Here is a 232-nt window from a genome sequence, read left to right as displayed (position 1 = left end):
CCCCTGGCTGTTGTTGTAGTTCTTGGAAATATTGGAGTGAAGATGACCAGGGAACAATCAAAATCAAATGCCATCAATATATTTAATGAATCAGGGATCTCATCATGGTAAAGCACACTTTCCCTAAATACAGAATAACACACTGTAGTTCAGTTTTGTACTGTTTATATTTGTTGACATCAACTGATTTAAAAGGATGCATGGATTTGTGATTCCAAAGGTCCAAGGATTC

Source organism: Osmerus eperlanus, chromosome 25 (assembly GCF_963692335.1).
Source record: "Osmerus eperlanus chromosome 25, fOsmEpe2.1, whole genome shotgun sequence".
NCBI lineage: Eukaryota > Metazoa > Chordata > Actinopteri > Osmeriformes > Osmeridae > Osmerus > Osmerus eperlanus.
This window is presented reverse-complemented; position numbering follows the sequence as displayed.